This window comes from Pseudophryne corroboree, chromosome 5 (genome assembly GCF_028390025.1).
Source record: "Pseudophryne corroboree isolate aPseCor3 chromosome 5, aPseCor3.hap2, whole genome shotgun sequence".
In the NCBI taxonomy this organism is placed as follows: domain Eukaryota; kingdom Metazoa; phylum Chordata; class Amphibia; order Anura; family Myobatrachidae; genus Pseudophryne; species Pseudophryne corroboree.
The window spans coordinates 666955408-666974622 of NC_086448.1; the positions used below are offsets into that span (position 1 = coordinate 666955408).

The window sequence follows — 19215 nt, forward strand, 5'->3', positions numbered from 1 at the left end:
GGTTAATCATAAAAGAAGAATGGACACAGACTTATATACAAAAAGCAGTCACCTTAGGTGGAGTTGAATGGTATTAGTATAAGGAGTTGACATGCCCCATATTGACACCAAGCAAATTGCTAAGTGTACATAACTAATTCCAATATGCCTCTGGTGAAAAATATTAAAATCAAAGATATGTATAATATCTTAGTATATCAGGAGTGTAATAGTATTATGGAGGAAAATTATTTTCAGTAATTGTAGATATATTCCTTAATAATGGCTTCCTTGGTATTTTTAATGGTTGTGTTATTGAAGCTTCTTTCTCTGGTAGGTGGTCTTGCAAAAATTGTAGTTCTAATTAGTAGAATAGGTATAGAGGTATGGCCAATGTTTTCTCCACCACTTCTGCTGTTTGTTGATGATTGGAGCTACTGCACCTGATATTCCAAGGTAGTCACCTGACCTTGTACTGATCAGGCCTGTCACTGCTTTGCTTCCAAGATCAGATGGATTTGGGCGTAGCCAGTGAAGTATGGCAGTAGTAATATGATTCAAACAAATGAGAGAGTGCATGGTTTCGGCAATTATACCAAGTTGAGAACTTCTGCTGTCCCAATGATCTGCCTTAAGTCCCTGTTACAGTTGCATTGCAGGGAATTTGATATCTGGCAGTGGATGAGAGGGTTCTTGAAAAAAAGAAAGTGGAGAGCGAGTGTGCCCCAACTTCTGCTGTTCACCGTCATATAGAATTATAGTGGACGGTGAATGAGAGAGAGGGGGTACAGAGAGGAAAAGGAGGTGGTGAGCTGAGACTCCCCAAAATTATCATGAATAAGTGTCTATCATTGACAATACTGGACCTCTGCTCTCAAAGGCATTGTGAAAAACCAATAAATAACCATTCATAGTGAGTGATGGTTTGTCAAGTAATATTGGATATGTAAAAGATTGCAAGAAAGTTATGAATATGTTTCATTAATTGGCAGTACAATATGCAATACATTCATTGATAATCTACATGGAAAAGGTACCACTTAATTTTCTGCAAAGGTTGTACAATAAAATATGCAACACATTAATCTGAGTACTAGTTAGGTTATAAGTATAATACATTCCTGTTTTGCATTTTGCTCATGTATTTTATGTTATATTTCTGTTTGCATGCCAGAATTTCTCATGTACTTGTTAAGAGTACTTTTGTTGGCTGCCTGTGGTGAGTCTGTGAAATTGCAGCCTGTTTCCTATGTGTTCAGCCTCACCTGTCAGGTAATTAGGTCATTATGTGGTGAGTCGGTGTACTGCAGTCTGGCTCTAATCTGTTTAGCCTCACCTGCCAGTATTTTGACCATTACCTTGTGCCTGGCTTACAGCCATCCTGATTGGGGCATGCTTCCCTTATTACCCAGCTAGCCCTGCAGTCCAGCGCTGGTGATAGAAGTATGTTATTGTACCTCTATGTTCCAGTTCTTGGTTAGCTTCCTGCAAGCTTGTTCCTGGTCCTTGTCAGCAGTTCCTGTGGAGCCTGTACCTGCCTTTGGAGTATTCCTGCTTACAGCCTGTACGTTCCAGCATCCTGTGTCATTTTTCTGAGTCTGGTCCTGGGGATTAATTCCTGCCTTCCAGCTGAGTGATCTTGAATCTTGAGCCTTGGGATCCAGGTTGCTTCCTGCATGCACCTATCCTGGTGTCGTGAGTAGCGGCCCTGCTGCACCTTACTGCTGAAGCCGTATTCTCCTTATTGTCTAGTCATTGTGCTTTTTTCTGCAGAGGTTTCCGCAACTGTTGTCCTTGCCGTACTACAACGGTTTGATATTCGGCATTTGGGCAGCGTTGCTTTGGTTGCTGTGTTTCTTGGTGGCTGCGCCGCACATAAAACTAGTTATTTTCTGTAGTTTTCTACTTCAGTGTCATGTCTGTCTTAGTTAGTTTTCCCCTTGTTCTCTCTGTCTTGGTTAACGCCTTGTCTCCTATCAAGACCGGGGGCATCGGAGTCTGGGCGGACCTAATTAGCCCATTCAGACGCGGCTGCCGTGGGCACAAGAAGCCATAGTCTTGTAGGCGTTAATCGACCACTGGGAAGGACAACGGAGTCAGGGATTTTTGTTAGGGATAGCTGCGTATCTCAGTTCTACCGCAGCTTCACGTATCTGTACTTGGAACTCATCTATTGCCACCCAATCTCCTGAGTTCCAAGAATGTAGAACATAACAGCTCTGAGTCCAATGACATCAGAAATGCACCTGCATGACTTGGAGCTAAACTTACAAAGTTTCGTACTTGCCATCCAGGGGGGGCTTTTGAAAGGGGGTACTGGGGTGACTTACCCCCTGTGCCCCTCATCCCCTTACTACAGCTCTGTCGATAATACATTATACAGTAGACAGATACATTTCCTGCTGCATATTTACAAAAGAGCCCTGATGCAGATTATAATTATAACTTTGCAGATATTTCAGTTGCTGTGACCCTCCTAGTCCTGTCCCTGTGGATAAACCCACCAATTCACACACAGTGCAATCTTGCAAAGCCAGACTGACAAGCAGTCATTCGTTGTATGCCTATTTCACTATCAACGCTTGGATGGTATTATTTCATGAATTATAAAGCATAAACCTTGGTTATTTCATGTATTGTATTAAACTCCATAAAGCTCAGTCTTTGAAATACTGTATTGCATATTGTTGCCAAATAGTAGATTTTCATACAAGACATATTCTCACATATTCCATGATGGAATAAATACACATTCTGTTCTTAATTATAAAACTCTTTAAACAATGTGTAGTGAAGGTTTTTATTTATATGTTTGTGTAATTATATAAATGATATAAGGTTTTAAATTCTTAGGATAATTAAAAAGTAGTCTTGTAATATTGCTCAGTATCTACTGCTAATAAACATGATTTGATCTTTTTACAGCAGTTTGCTAAGGGAATTGATAGACAGTATGCTCCAAACTGTCTGCATAAGTCTTGCATTTCACAATTATCCAAGTATAACATCATAGATTTATTTGCAGATTATTGTATGTCCCCTCAAGGAAGAATTGCCTGGCAAGAAGGAAAAATGTAATGAATGTCCAATAAATGTCTTAAAGGATTGATTGTATCACTTGATGTAAACCCTGTAAAAACAGAGTTATTGTTTTTTTCCCCAAGTATGGAATACTCTGCTGACAATTTAATTTAAATGACAGTAGGATGTTGAATACGAAAACATTCACATTGCTATTTGTACAAACAATACTTACATTTCATTTGGCAAAGCTAGGGGATGTAGTAGGGATCCCGACCGCCAGAATGCCTACAGCGTCGCCACACCTATTCCCACTCGTGGGTGTCCACAACACCCATGGAGTGGGAATAGAACTTGTGGCAAGTGCAGCGAGCCACTGAGCCCACAGTGTGCCTAGCGCAATCCAGTCCACAAAGGGCTTCATTGTGCTTGCGCCCCTTACCGGCATTCTGGTGGTCGGGATCCCGGCGTTGGTATTCTGACCGCCGGGATCCCGTACCAAACCAAAAGCTAGTATATGGTTATGCAAATATAGACTTTAAATTGACATTTAAAGCATTATACAGGTTGAGTATCCCATATCCAAATATTCCGAAATACGGAATATTCCGAAATACAGATTTTTTTTAGTGAGAGTGAGATAGTGAAACCTTTGTTTTCTGATGGCTCAATGTACACAAACTTTGTTTAATGCACAAAGTTATTAAAAGTATTGTATTAAATGACCTTCAGGCTGTGTGCATAAGGTGTATATGAAACATAAATGAATTGTGTGAATGTACACACATTTTGTTTAATGCACAAAGTTATTAGAAATATTGGCTAAAATGACCTTCAGGCTGTGTGTTTAAGGTGTATATGAAACATAAATGTATTCTGTGCTTATACTTGGGTCCCATTGCCATGATATCTCACTATAGTATGCAATTATTCCAAAATACGGAAAAATCCGATATCCAAAATACTTCTGGTCCCAAGCATTTTGGATAAGGGATACTCAACCTGTATCATATTCATTTCAACGGTAGGCGATGCGTAAATGTCAATTTAAACAAAAAGACAGATAGGCTGCTCTTATCACACTTTGTAGTCTATCAGTAGCAGCTGTAGGGAATAAACAGGGATACTCCTTTCCCTGGTATAAGATACAATGGATCAAGGGTGAATTCCCAGTGCTCAAGCTATTAGACAAAGACAAATATGACTGCTAGTTACATATTAAAGAGATAAGGGTTTATTTATAATGATTATAAAAATATGATTCTAAATAAAACATAGTAATATTAATAAAATATTCCCCTTCTATTGGAATTGTATGGGGAATGGACACTAATCCTATACTTGTCCCTAACCCTATACGTATCCATTACCTATACATTTCCATCGGAAAGGCAAGATTTTATTATTATTACTGACATTTATAATCATATTTTCTCTTAAAAGTGTAACTTGTAGTAATGGGTATGGGTCGTTGGGTCGACCCAACTTAGATCGACAGCCATTAGGTTGACCGCTAAAGGTCGACATGGCCATTAGGTCGACATGCACTATGTTGACATGGGAATTAGGTCGACACGTACTAGGTCAACAGGTGAAAAGTTCGACATGAGTTTTTGGACTGTTTTTGGTGTCATTTTCTTCGCTCGCCATGCTTCGTGCAAGGTGCCTCACTCTGCTACCACTTCGCTCAGCACAGGTTACTTTTCCAATCGTAGGCCACGTGGATCGTCAAGTATGGAAAAATCCCCCCCCCCAAATAAAAATGTGAAAAACTCCTGTCGACCTTTTGAACTGTCGACCTAGTACATGTCGACCTACAGCGGTCGACATAATGACTTTCAACCTAAGCTGTGTTGAGCTACTGACCGTATCCCGCAGTCATATTGTATGTTTTATATAATAGCTTGGTTAAGTCTCGAGTGAGCGCTGGGAATTCACCGTTTATGCATTAAATGCCAATTTAAACTTTGTTATATCTGTATTTTTTGGTTTTCTTTTTTATGTTAATTAAATAGTAAATGTATGCAATTTCTAATATTGTGAAGAAAAACCAACACTATTCCACCATAGGGGTGTATTCAATTGCAGTCGGAAACTGCCGTCTTATCGAAAGGACGGCAGTTTCCGACCGAAAGACGGCAGTTTCCGACCTATTCAATCCTCCCTCCATTTTTCTGACAAGTCGGGAATTACAACTTGTTGGAAAATACGTCGATCGTCGGAATAGCTGCGGATCCACATGTTTTGTCGGAAATGCGGCCAAATCCAACAGGTTTTAGCCCCATTTCTGACAATGGCAATCCAACTTTAAAAAAAGTCTGGTTGGCATTGTCGGAAATGGCAGGTAAACTGAGAAATGGAAAGATAAATATACAGGGACTGAGGACGGGATGTATTAAGATACATCGCCGCCCCTCGCTGATTACCGCAGTGATGTTGATCGCATATGTACTAACATATGCGATCAATATCGTAATGCGGTGACAGTGGCCCCCCCCACGATACCTGTGAGGTGGTCTGCGGGGGGTCTCCATCACCTCCCAAGGGTCCCCACACTGCCTGGACGCCGGGAAGCAGCAGCAGGCTGCCCCCGGCGCTTCCTCCTCCCCCCTGCAGCCGGAAGGACCTCCGCCTGCGTTGCTAGGGGGAGGAGGAGATTACCTTCTGGGTCCAGGGCAGCCTGGAGGAAGGTAAGCCGGGGGGGAGGAGGGTTGGCGTCTGCAGCGGCGGTGTCGGCGGGTTGCGGTGGTCGGCGATAAGAAGCCCATAACCATCTAGAGATGGCGATACCCTTTACGGCGAAAAGGCGGCGATAGGGTCTTAATAAATTTGAAAATGCGATAAAACCCCCGTTTTCGGGGGTTTAACCGCATTTTTTCTTTAGTACATCCCGCCCTGATTCTGAACTGAGAGCAAGGCAAAAAAAGCAACTTTGCATTTTTATAAAACCCTCTTATACTGCTATTGGGGCAGATTTAAAACGTGCAGAGAGACTAATGTGGCCCATACTGTACATCAACAATCAATTGGCACAATTCTGCATTGTGCCGATGATTGTGTTAAAAAAAATCAGCAAAATCCAACATTTTTCTAAATCCTTGATTCATCGTGTAGCCCTCCCATGCTGGTTCTGACCAAGTAGTGGGTCTTTTATACTCTATTAACCTGGATTGGTCGGGCTATACTAGTAAAGTGTGCCTCCACCCAAACTACATTGTTTGTTTCAGGCCTGTTTGGGTAAGCCTTTTATCCTGGGTGAGTGTAAATGATAATGGAAACCTATAAACCCCCTTCATTATTCATGTACCTGTTCTATTTTCCCTTCTAGGTTTCCTGACTCACTGACTCCACCTTCACCTTGGCTGCATCGCTGGATCAATTATACAATGGTAAGTATAGCAGTAACATCTCAAATAACAGGTAATCTTTACATACCACTATAGAGTGCCTAAGCTACTCTATTACCCAGGCCTATACAGTATCTGCATGCAATACAAAAACACACCTTTAGCAAAAATGACACCAAGCTGTACGTTGGAGTGACCTGGGTATTCATACTCAATGTTATATTAGTGCACTGTTGGGGCCCTTACCTCTAGTATCCAAGTCCAAGGGAAGTACAACAACGTTAACCCGGATTTCCGGGTGCTCCAAGTTTCTTAACCTTCTTCTGGATATACTAGCTGTACTTGGTAGTGTGATAAGTGTACTCCCATGGAGTTGTCTGAAGAGTTTTTGAATCTATGACTCCCGTCTCTGGCCCTGGAGCTTGAATGAGTTAATCCTTCTTACTAACTCACATACTGGACAGCTATACAAAGCTCTATTCTGAAGATAAAGTAGACGACACTCCCGGTGCATAATAGTTTATGGTTGAACCCTTGCTTTAGCCCAGAGGTTCTCAAACTCGGTCCTCGGGGGCCCACACAGTGCATGTTTTGCAGGTCTCCTCACAGAATCGCAAGTGAAATAATTAGCTCCACCTGTGGACCTTTTAAAATGTGTCAGTGAGTAATTAATACACCTGTGTACCTGCTGGGTGACCTGCAAAACATGCACTGTGTGGGGTCCCGAGTTTGAGAACCTCTGCTTTAGCCCTTCCTTTTAAAGGCGGCACGTTATTGCAATATACAGATAATCCTAGTGTCTATTAATCATTCTGCAACAGGCGGTGGTTATGATATAATATCCTTTATAAGCATGCAGCTCTTTCACATCCGTGGAGTTCATACAGTATATAATATCACCTTTAACCCTGACAGCGTTAATGTCTTTGCCTGAGTAAACCAATGTCTTTACAGCAGCACCTAAATGCCAGTGGTAACCATATATACACCTATTGCTGCAAGGCATTTAGTTCATGGGTGCATTTACCCTCCATACCTTTTGTAAATTAGAGATGTGCGGTGGGCACTTTTCGTGTTTTTTTATTTTGGTTTTGGTACTAATTTCCAGCTCGTTTTGGATTGGTTTTTCCAAAACCACACTTTCGTGTTGTGGTTCTGGTTTTGGATCTGGATGATTTTTGGAAAAAAAACCACATAAAAACAGCTAAAATCACAGAATTTGGGGGTAATTTTGATCCTACGGTATTATTAACCTCAATAACATTCATTTCCACTCATTTCCAGTCTATTCTGAACACCTCACACCTCACAATATTGTTTTTAGGCCAAAAGGTTGCACCGTGGTGGCTGCATGACTAAGCTAAGTGACACAAGTGTGCGGCACAAACACCTGGCCCATCTAGGAGTGGCACTGCAGTGACAAACAGGATGGAACTTAAAAAAACTAGGCCCCAAACAACACATGATGCAAAGAAGAAAAAGAGTTGCAAGATGGAATTGTCCTTGGGCTCTCCCACCCACCCTTATGTTGTATAAACAGGACATGCACACTTTAACAAGCCAATAATTTCAGCAACAGGGTCTGCCACATAACTGTGGCTGAAATGACTGGTTTGTTTGGACACCCACCAAAAAAAGAAGCAATAAATCTCTCCTTGCACAAACTGTCTCTACAGAGGCAAGATGTTGACCTCATCCTCATCCTCATCCTCCGATTCTGCACCCCTTTCACTGTGTACATCCTCCTCCTCAAAGAGTATTAATTCATCCCCACTGGAATCCACCATCATAGGTCCCTGTGTACTTTCTGGAGGCAATTGCTGGTAAAGGTCTTCCCGGAGGAATTTAGCATTCATTTTGATGAACATCATCTTCTCCACATTTTGTGGAAGCAACCTCATATGCTGATAGCTGACAAGGTCACTGGCTGCACTAAACACTCTTTCGGAGTACACACTGGAGGGGGGGCAACTTAGGTAAAATAAAGCCAGTTTGTGCAAGGGCATCCAAATTGCCTCTTTTTCCTGCCAGTATATTTATGGACTGTTGTGAATTTCCGTATTTTCAAATAACCATTTAAATACCAGTATTAATATATACTGCAGACGCAAGGTGCATCTTATTACCATATACAATAATAGTGCGCTGAACGTCGCAGCACTATGTCCTTTAAGAGAATGCAAGTACTCACAGACATGGTATACTGAGGTCCAATTCTCAGAGATATATATATGTATTTGATATTAAAAGTTATGCATACAAAATAACATATGTACAGTATATCATTCAGTATAACATATATAAATATAAGATAGGGTTACAGAGTTACAGTTACATAAGAAACAGTTGCAGCCAGTATACATCACCTCATGCCATATGACCTTCCTCCATGTCTTCCTCTGAGCAAGCAACTCCCTAACTATTCCTTAGAAACTGCATATATCAAACAGTAGGAGTTAACAGGTTGTTGGTTTCGGTATCATTCCATTGGCCCAGGAGAGGGAGGTCTTTCATTCATTGTGTGTTATTGGTCAGTTCATATGTAAGCAATGTCCAGTTTGAAGACACAGATACAGAGGTTAACCACTGGGATTCTGCCCACATGTTTTCTCAGGAAGTCCTTTGTTCTCATAGATTGTGACTTTATATTTATACATTTGGTCATAACTAATCGTTGCAATGTGCTACAATTTACCCGTAGCTATCAAATTAATCCACATATCCTCCTGACCATTTTGACACTAAGCATGATATAATAAACTTGTTCCATCCCAATAATACATATATATCTGGTTTTACACTCTATTATATAAATACAATATAATACAAGTCTGGTATTGGACATGTTTTGTCTGTGTAATTTATGTGTTGTATGAATGTGTTTGTGAGCGTCTATATGGCCTTTCTTAGTGATTGCACCTTTTACCGTATATACACCAACAACGCTGCAACACACACGCCGTGCGACTCTATGCATGATGTATGTTAAAGAAACATGGTGCATCCATATACGCCAATTGCATCCTTACACCACCACCGAGAAGCGCCTATCTGTGGGTAGTTTGTATGTCTAATTTTTCCGACTAAGTGGCCAAAGCAAGATGACAGTGAAAAGTCCTCTGAGCACTTTTCACCTGCTCCGTCTCCTCTGGACAGTACCACGGTCCACTCCTGTAGTGATTTCCCTGTGTACCCAGTGAGGACCCTACCAGACCCATATGAAGTATTAACAGCAATAAATTAATACCTCGTCTTTTTCAATGGAGGTTAAAAGCCTGATCTCTTTGGTTTCTTTCCACAGGAATTCCGCTTGGGAAACATCACCAAGCCTTCCTATGGAGTTCCACCAGGAATATTTCCTGAGAGAGTCAGTGAAAATTCTTTCTCTTTACACAAACCATGTCTGCATATGCTAACACAGTATGTATGATGCCGCAATTGTGCGAAATTACGCAAATGGTATCACGTTGCGCCGTGTATCACATACACACACGTGCAGTCCAGTTGCATGGCTTATAGATACTTTTTATCTATACGCCCTACGATCATGGGAGTCGAATTCACTAGCTGCGCTCCACAGCCGGAGCGTAACACCAGAAATCACGCTCCTCTGCGTGTTTTACCTTTAAAAACATACCCTACGTGCCTCAATACCAATAAATACGTGAGGTCGCTAGCCTCCACGCCACCAAGCCTCTGCTTACTCAGTGCCTCACTGATGGGATTCCGCTTTCCAGGGTTCGATCCACTCACACTTACTTTAAACCCACATGAATTCACAATATGTTCTGTACAGAAAAAGGAATCATTTACCAGTGATTGATAACTTCCTCCTAGAGGTATTACACTTCAAATCGATATGGCTATTGACTATAATCTAAATGCTATGATTCAGATTGGATAGTTATCTTGCAGAACATACACTGATATAAATATACATACATTTATATAATAATAATATTTATTTATTACCAGTTATTTATATAGCGCACACATATTCCGCAGCGCTTTACAGAGAATATTTTGGCCATTCACATCAGTCCCTGCCCCAGTGGAGCTTACAATCTATATTCCCTACCACATGTACACACACACACATTCACACTAGGGTTAATTTTTGTAGGGAGCCAATTAACCTACCAGTATATATTTTTTGGATTGTGGGAGGAAACTGGAGTACCCGGAGGAAACCCACGCAAGTACGGGGAGAATATACAAACTCCACACAGTTAGAGCCATGGTGGGAATCGAACCCATGACCTCAGTGCTGTGAGGCAGTAATGCTAACCATTACACCATCCATACTGCCCATATATATATATATATACATTATTTATTACACTCTATGAAACCTTTACACAGCATATATATTTATACACGTATACTAAATGTAGCTTCCACAGCAGCCTAATTTGCATCTCAACAGATCTCCACATGCTGGACTCTTGTTACAGAGTAGTTGAACAAGTTCATTAACATTTCAGTTGTTTAGGTCAAAGGGCTCATCTTACACACTCAGTATCTTCCAGTTCTAAAACAAATCATGGAAAAACTTTCTCATCTGTGTGCATTTTTCTTACATCAGGCTAAGTATTTATCTCACTAGTAATCTCACTAGGTTTAATTGAAACACTATTTATAATTGACTATGGCATGGGTTAGTTAGATTTATTGGTAGCTTTTATATGGTGATGGACTTGTGTGTGTGTGTGTATATATATATATATATATATATACAATGCAAATAGTGTGCAGCACTCAGGTTTGCTGAAAAATAATCACCACTGGAAGGACTCCTTCAACGTTTCAATTGTACTCAAGAAAATTGTCATCAGGAAGTATACAAACAATAAACCTGAGTGCTTCACACTATTTGAATTGTTTATTCCATTGGAGAGTGAGGGCACCAGGAACGTTTATTTCAGTTATTGGAGTGCCGGACCCACTGCAAGATATATATATATATATATATATATATATATATTGTTTACTTGTGACAAAGATTACAGATTGGTTAACAATGGCTTTCAGCTGAAAGTCAACTGTTAGCTAGGTGGGTAGGGAGTGACTTTAAGTTATGTGGGTTTTAATACCAATGCAGATTGTGCAGCTGTAACTACATTAGACCTAAAATGGCCACTGCTCCTCCCCCCCAAGCCATGTGCCTGGACACGAAATGGAGTCCAAGCCATGTGGCCAGAACACACAAACACTCTACTTTGTCACAAGTTAATCCCAAATTATACAAGCACCGGAAGTTGCTCTAATGGACAATTCCCACTGCATGGTAACAAAGTTTCCACACGCCTTTTCAGCGCGAACAAAATTTTGTTACTTTAGGCCTGTGTTAGCACTATGCGAATAGGACGCAGCATGCTATCCAAGCTATATCCGTACTATGAGAAGTAGACGCATGAACCAACTTTTAAATGTTCTTTAAATTTACTTAACACAAACAATCCAATCTGAATCAAACACAATATGACTTATTGAACCTCATTAGCAACAGTAAAGAGTACACTGTAACATTTCTAGTGTTGTGCGTTTTTGTCACACTCAAAGGCAACAAAGAAATCTATTGTCCCTTGATTCATATCAGCGCCTTACTGATAGCGCCAAAAACGGATGTGGTTCATCAGCATCAGATACGTCCATACTTATCCTGTAGCCCACAGCGCATCTGTACTGCCCATCATTAAGTACGTGATATCCTGGCTGCGAGCCTCCAACTGTGAATTTACATATTTTCAAATAACTATTTAAATACCAGCATTAATATATACTGTGGACGCAAGGTGCATATTATTACCATGAATGAAAAGTTGCACTGAACGTCCCAGCACTATGTCCCTTAAGAGAAAGCAAGTATACACATGGTATACTGTGGTCCAACTCTCAGATATATATATATATATATATATATATATATATGTATTTGATATTAAAAGTTAGGTATACAAAATAACATGTACAGTATATCATTCAGTATTACATACAGTATATAAATATAAGATAGGGTCACAGTTACATAAGAAACAGTTGCAGCCAGTATACATCACCCCATCCCATATGACCTTCCTCCATGTCTTCCTCTCAGCAAGCAACTCCCTAACTGTGCCTTAGAAACTGCATATATCAAACAGTGGGAGTTAACAGGCTGTTGGTTTCGGTATCGTTCCACTGGCCCAGGAGAGGGAGGTTTTTCATTCATTGTGTGTTATTGGTCAGTTCATATGTAAGCAATGTCCAGTTTGAAGACGCAGATACAGGGGATAACTACTGGGATTCTGCTCACATGTTTTCTTTTTATCATCAATGATTTTTATTCAGATTTTTTTTGTTATGCAAAACAGGGGTACAGAAAGAAGAAAAGGGGGAGGAGGGGAGGGGGGAGCAGTAAATACATAGGAGAGACAATTTGTGTACTTATACTTATACATACTTTTCAAAATTGATCAGACGTGTATCAGAAGGAGTACAGTGGACGTAATGCAATGGGGCATACAGAATGAAGGCAAAAAGGAAAAGAAACATTGGATCCACAATAATGCAAGTTGCAAACAAGAGCCTCGAGCAATCCCAGGCTCAGGGAGGGGGGGTGTCTCCATCTAGGGGAGGGGTGTGGAGGTGAGTCTCACATGTTTTCTCAGGAAGTCCTTTGTTCTCATAGAAGGTGACTTTGTATTTATACATTTGGTCAAAACTAATCATTACAATGTGCTACAATTTATCCATAGCTATCAGATTAATCCACACATCCTCCTGACCATTTTGACACTAAGCATGATATAATAAACTTGTTCCGTCCCAATAATACATATATATCTGGTTTTACACTCTATTATATAAATACAATATAATACAAGTCTGGTGTTGGACATGTTTTGTCTATGTGTAATTTATGTGTTGTATGAATATGTGTTTGTGTGCATCTTTATGGTGTTTCTAATGAGTTTTGCACCTGTTACCGTATATACACCGACCACGCTGCAACACGCATGCCGTGCGACTCTATGCATGATGTACGGTAAAGAAACATGGTGCATCCATATACGCCAATTGCGTTCTTACGCCACCACTGAGAAGCGCCAATCTGTGTGTAGTACTTTGTATGTCTAATTTTTCCAACTTAAACACTGTCTGACATGCCTACTTGGATGCTGTCACTCATATAATCCTTCACCATTCTTTCAATGGTGACAGAATCATATGCAGTGACAGTAGACATGTCAGTAATCGTTGGCAGGTCCTTCAGTCTGGACCAGATGTCAGCACTTGCTCCTGATTGCCCTGCATCACCGCCAGCCGGTGGGCTAGGAAATCTTATCCTTTTCCTCGCAGCCCCAGTTGCGGAAGAAAATGAAGGAGGAGCTGTTGACAGGTCATGTTCCGCTTGAGTTGACAATTTTCTCACCAGCAGGTCTTTGAACCTCTGCAGACTTGTGTCTGCCAGAAAGAGAGATACAACATAGGCTTTAAACCTAGGATCGAGCAAGGTGGACAAAATATAGTGCTCTGATTTCAACAGATTGACCACCCTTGAATCCTGGGAAAGTGACTGAAGGGCTCCTTCCACAAGTCCCACATACTTTGCGGAATGGCTTCATCTTAGCTTCTCCTTCAATTTTTCCAGCTGCTTCTGCAAAAGTCTGATGAGGGGAATGACCTGACTCAAGCTGGCAGTGTCTGAACTGACTTCACGTGTGGCAAGTTCGAAGGGTTGGAATACCTTGCACAAGACGGAAATCATTCTCCACTGTTCTTAAGTCAGGTGCATTCCCCCTCCTTTACCTATATTGTAGGTGGATGTATAGGCTTGAATGGCCTTTTGCTGATCCTCCATCCTCTGAAGTATATAGAGTGTTGAATTCCACCTCGTTACCACCTCTTGCTTCAGATGATGGCAGGATAGGTTCAGGAGTGTTTGATAGCATTCCAGTCTTGGGCACGCGGTGGCTGAATGCTGAAAGTAGCCCGCATTTTTTGGGCCACTGACAGCATGTCCTGCATGCTCCTGTCATTTTTCAAAAAATTCTGCACCACCAAATTAATTGTATGTGCAAAACATGGGACGTACTGGAATTTGCCGAGATGTAATGCACGCACAATATTGGTGACGTTGTCCGATATTGCAAATCCCAAGGAGAGTCTAATTGGGGTAAGCCATTGTGCAATCATGTCCCTCAGTTTCCGTAAGAGGTTGTCAATGATGTGCCTGATACATAGCGTAGCCTGCCTAGGAACGAGTTGGTGTTTGCAAGATGCTGCTACTGGTGCCACTGCTGTTGTTGCTCAGGTGAACCTCCTCTTTCAGATGAGCCCATCCTCAAAATTTTAGTACCCCATGGGAGCAAAATATTATTGGTGACTTTTTTAGTCAGTTTTGGGTGGCGATTGCTCGGTCCAGTGATTTTTTTCAAAAATCCGAGATATAAATTTTGCAGAGGAGACATTGGCCTACCCTCGGCCCATAGTAGAAGGGGTCAAAGGTCATAAACCCTGACCTGTGGAGCTTTCCAAGCATTTTGGTCCATGTTTTGGGGTACCCCAACCCATTCTGGAGCTTAACCCTCAATGTAGCCCAGGTAGCCCCAGCGGATGGCTACCCCAAAATTGTAACCCCAAGTTTCTCTACCCCAAATTGGCTGTGCTAGGCCCCAGGGGGTAGTGCCCCATCACCGCTTTCAGATCATGTACCCCACAATTTTGAAGCTTGGTGGGTTGATAGTGCATAGACTCTTCTATCCACAGGCCAAATTTGGGGTCTCTGTCACCCCAGGAACATAAGATATGGCTCCTGAAATGGACCCCACTTCACTTGAGCGCTTGCGGTAGCCCCGGGTAAGTCAATGGGAAAACACTGCTGGATGGAAGTCATGGATCTCCGGTTCCTGTGGAGCCATTTACATGAAATTACAGTAGTAGAGGGGTATTCCCTCTATTAGTGGTCCAAATTTGGGGTGATTCGGTCCAGCAGAACCGGAGCTATAGACCGGCAAATTCAAGAATCTGTACCAGGGCACTCCTGGGTAAGTCAATGGGCAAGTACGGCTGACTGGAAGTCCTGCATCTCTGGTTCTAGTGGAGCTATTTACCTGAAATTTGGAGTGATTTGGTCCAGCAGAACCGGAGATATTTTGCTCCAAAGTGGTCAAATTTTTGGCCGATTCAGGGAACCGGGGAGACTCTGCAGCTTGTGTTGGTGCCTTAAGTACCTGTGCTGGAACTGGTATCTTTTAAAAAAAAGAGTGCCCCCCCTAAAGCTCCGACTGGTAGAGGTGATGTTTTGTAATCCAGGTGTATGGATAGGTCCCAGGGGTCCAAACAGCCCCCATGTCTTGGTGGGTGCTATATTGTTGAAAACCAGGATATTTGTGCCCACAAGCCGGTGCAAAAAAGACTTGTACCGAAACAGTCTCTGTGCAATTAATATGGATACAGGCTTCATTGCAAAGCCCCTCCGATAATGTGGCATTGCAGATGTTTTGGCATAAGATATTGACACCTCTAAGCATTTAATCCAAATAGGCTTTGTCATTTTCATGGGTTTCTTCCAACCACGTGAGAAATCACTTCCATGCAAGCCTCATAATAGCTTCATACACCAACTTGTGAAGTCACACTGCACGGTTTTTAAACCCCCTGGATCCGGAGATATCAGGGTCCAAAGAGACCCCAAAATCCCCATTGACTTATAATGGAGTGGTTGCCGGTAGGGGCACTGGCTTTTTGCTGGTGTAACTCTGGTGCCTTGGGGTCCACATACAAGCAATTTGGCATGCCCAGAGAAGAGATCCAGGGATACAAAACGTATATCTCGGAATTTTTATAGACCCCCTGGATTTGGAGATAGAACTGGGCAAATATCACCAAAATCCCCATAGACTATAATATAGCGGTTCCTGGTTGGGGCACCGGCTTTCAGCCAGTGTAGCTCCGGTTCCTTGGAGTGCCCATGTAAGCAAATTGGCATGCCCAGAGAAGAGATCCACCGCTACAAACATATATCTCCGATAGTTTATAGACCCCCTGAAACTGGAGATAGAATCGGGCAAAAATCACCAAAATCACCATTGATTTATATTACACATACACACACACACACACACACACACACACACACACACACACACACACACACACACACACACACACACATTTTTGTGTTTTACTACCTATAAGCTGGGACTCTGGTAAGGTTATCTTACAAAAAAAACCTCTACTATCATAGTTCTACAAAAGAAATACAACAAAGTTTTGCTCCTTTACTGGTACTTATTAGTTAAAAATCTGGCTTTAGCCCATGGACTATACAGGGGAACACCCCATGGACCCACTGGCCAGGGGCCCATATTTTCCTCGAGTATAGTATGAGTGCCCTGCGATCGGGATCCAAGTGCCCAGCATACCAGCACCAGTATCCCAACCGCTGGTATGCCAGCAGCGGGGCTCTCCACGCTGAGGGCACGATGGTGCTTTACACATGCCACACTATTTATTCTCCCCCCAGGGGGTTCGTGGACCCCCTAGAGGGAGAATAGTTGTTGGTATGCCGGGTGTCGGGATCCCAACAGCCGGCATACTGAATACCACCCTTTTCCTCTAGGGATAAGAATCAATACTGTGCACTTGAATTATACATTGTACATATGTTATCTTATACTGCACAGAACCATGATGTATTTTCTACAGTGCATTGCTTTTATTCATCTAATACATTATCAAACATGTACTGGAATTATTTACTGTATATATTTATCAAGGGGCCCAGCCCATGCACTCTCTAATGGCTATCCAAGCCTCCTTGGTGGATGACGATGGCCCTACCAGTGCAATCCCCCAGTGAGCCCATCATGACCCAGTCTGACACTGTATTTACCTGATTGTGACTATAAAGGTCCCCTTATACCTAAAGATTTATCTTCCAATTTAGCTGGTTGGAGCGAAAATCTGGTAATGGATGGGAGGAAATGTCATTGGTGTATGGGCACCTTAAGACATGGTGCTAGCATACAGATGTGTCCTCATACATCTTGCCTAAATACGCCACGTAGCGGCAGATGACTGGCGTGAGTGAGTTGACAGGTCCAGTGCAACACCGTTAGCATCAGGCATCTTTTTACCAAAAATGCATCTTATGCGCGATTGCGCGTGTCTGCCGCTGTGTGTCTGTAGCTGTATCTCCATATGCAATGGTACGTATCATTTTGTTTGCAGTCAGTCACAGTTGCACACAGAATATATGCATAACATTTTAATCAGCATAAGCTGCATGTGCATCCTATTTGCAACATTTTGCATATAAGATTAATTTTAATTGAACAAATCACACGAAAAAACGCTCGGCGCTACTGAGTCACACCACGGCAATTCTCAGCAAATAAAGCCAGTACAAACTAGAGCAATATCATCTTAATATGTAGTTTCTGACTGAATCAGACCGACTTACCTACCATATAATACAGTGTGTATGGCCAATCTGCATGCTGCTACAGTCGCATGTGATATCATCCAGTTGGCTGTGCTGCATAGTCATCTGGACAATATCACATGCAGCACATTGTGCAAGGTAATGAAGGACGGAATGAGGGATCATTCACTTCTGTACATTGGGGGTCATTCCGACTCGTTCGTACGCTGCAGTTTGTCGCAGCGGTGCAAACGGGTCGGAATTGCGCATGCGCGTCGGACGCATTGCGTATGCGCTTTGTTGCCCGGCAACGGCCGTCGCTGGGCAGCTACGCCACCAGCGGAGAAAGTGATCACAGCAGCGATCGCAAGAAGACGGACAGGCAGGAGGCGTTCCGGGGCATCAACTGACCATTTTCCAGGTGTGGTGATGCGAACGCAGGCGTGTCCAGGCGTTTGGAGGGAGGATGTCTGACGTCAATTCCGGGACCTTCGTTGCTGGATCCTTCGCACAGGTTAAGTAAGTCTGACAATGGTCTTCTTTTGAAGGAAACTTTTTTAGCATAGCAGGACTGCACAAGAGATCGCATTCCTGCTATGCTAAAATACACTCACCCATAGGCGGCGGCAAGTTGATCGCAAGAGCAGCAAAAAGTTGCTACGTGCGATCAACTCGGAATGAGGGCCATTGTTCTGATGTGTACCGCGGTAAGGATATGTCGCCCATAAACCAATGTGTTATTTTTGTGTTGGGTGTTGGTGAGATTATCTGCTTGTGTGCACCAACAAAAGTCTTGCCTAAAAGTCTCAAATTGCTTAGGTCCGGCTCTGATTGTATACAACTCTATGCTTGGAGTACTTGTGAAATGTAGTAAGTTATTGGGCTAAGGGGGTCATTCCGAGTTGATCGCTAGCTGCCGTTGTTCACAGCGCAGCGATCATGCTAAAAATCGGCATTTCTGCACATATGTATGCTCCACAATGCACACGCGTGACGTACGGGTACAAAGGCATTTGTTGTTTAGCACAGGTTTTAGCAAAGTTTTCAGTTGCACTGACGGCTGCAAGAAGATTGACAGGAAGGGGGCATTTCTGGGTGTCAACTGACCGTTTTCAGGGACTGTTTGCAAAAACGCAGGCGTGTCTGAAAAAACGCAGGCATGGCTGGGCGTTCGCTGGGCGGGTGTATGACGTCAAATCCGGACACGAATAGGCTGAAGTGATCGCAAGCGCTGAGTAGGTTCTGAGCTATTTAGAAACTGCACAATCTGTTTTTGCAGATCTCAGCTGCACATGCGTTCGCACTTCTGCTAAGCTAAAATACACTCCCCAGTGGGCAGTGGCATAGCGTTTGCACGGTTGCTAAAACTAGCTAGCGAGTGATCAACTTGGAATGACCCCCTAAATGTAATAGGGTGCAAGTTTGGTAAATGTATGAGTTTAGTGCAAAACTTGCACA

General features: G+C 42.4%; 1 pseudogene; it reads right to left on the bottom strand.

Moving 5' to 3' along the window:
* Positions 1–410: 410 nt before the first annotated feature.
* On the bottom strand, positions 411–529 carry LOC134929984 (5S ribosomal RNA; annotated as a pseudogene).
* Positions 530–19215: the final 18686 nt, after the last annotated feature.